The 1,057-nt window shown below is 43.6% G+C and overlaps 1 pseudogene; it reads left to right on the top strand.

The window, feature by feature from the left end:
• The first annotated feature begins 470 nt into the window (after window positions 1–470).
• LOC127222351 (60S acidic ribosomal protein P1-like) lies at window positions 471–767 on the top strand (annotated as a pseudogene).
• The last annotated feature ends 290 nt before the right edge of the window (window positions 768–1,057 follow it).

The following is a 1,057-nucleotide window of genomic DNA, read 5'->3' as shown; positions in this document are numbered from 1 at the left end:
AAGGTAGAGCAGCCTGCAGAACAGCCTCCACCTGTTGAAGAGCCTTCTCCTCTTCCAGGCCCCACACAAAGTTATCAGCTTTCTAAGTCACTTGGTGTCTTACCTTGAGACAAAACTGAAAAGATATAATGCTAGTGTTGTCAAATGAAAACAAATTGATTCTGGTGGTCCTTATGGACATGTACCAAGAAAAAAGGCATTGGATAGACCAAGAGATGCATACCATGTACTAGATATGTTAATCTCCTCAAGTAAGGACACCACACCTGGTACAGCAGATGTAATCCGTGTCACTACTTGATTGAGCTTTTAATAGTGAACTCTCATTCTCCATTATCCACTTGTTAAAAGGAAATGTGGGCCCTTCCTCAGCTGCTGCCAAGGGGCTCAGTCCTTCCGAGGAAGATAAGGCCACAATGACGAAGCCCTCATTTCATCTGGCTAATAGGACCATGCCAGCAGTCCACAACATGGCCTCCATCTATGAGCTCACCTGCATCTGCCCTGTCCTCATCCAGCACAAAGATGAGGTGATCAAGAAGAACAAGATCTATGTTCTCATTAAAGCAGCTGGTGTCAATGTTGACCCTTTCTGGCCTTGTTTGAAAAGGCCCTGGCCAATGTCAACATTGAGATCCAGCAGCTGGAGCTACACCATCAGGGGATCCTACCCCCTCTACCACTGCTGCCCGAGCTGGGGAGAAGAAAGTAGATGCAAAGAAGACTCTGAGGAGTCTGATGACACAAGCTTTGGTCTTTTTGACTAAACCTCTTTTGTTAACTTGTCCAGTAAAAAAAATGACCCTGTTAAATAGTAATAATAATAAAGGAGATGTGGTAGGATTCACCGCCCATGTATCATTCAAGTCCTTGGTGGTGGCACTAATTTCTCCACTTCCTCCAGGGATGTGATACTGTTTTTAGTCACTATTTTCCTTGGTAAAGACAACTTTTGAGAGTTATCACTTAGCTTTTCCAACCATAATAGCCCTCACTACACAAGTCACAAAACTTATGTGAGAATTCTGCACACATATATGTGTGTGTGTGCATATAT

The sequence above is a fragment of the Phodopus roborovskii genome, unplaced genomic scaffold, assembly GCF_943737965.1.
Source record: "Phodopus roborovskii unplaced genomic scaffold, PHOROB, whole genome shotgun sequence".
NCBI classification, from domain to species: Eukaryota; Metazoa; Chordata; class Mammalia; order Rodentia; family Cricetidae; genus Phodopus; species Phodopus roborovskii.
Note: the sequence above shows the minus strand (reverse complement) of the source record. Positions and strands in the feature narration are given on the sequence as shown.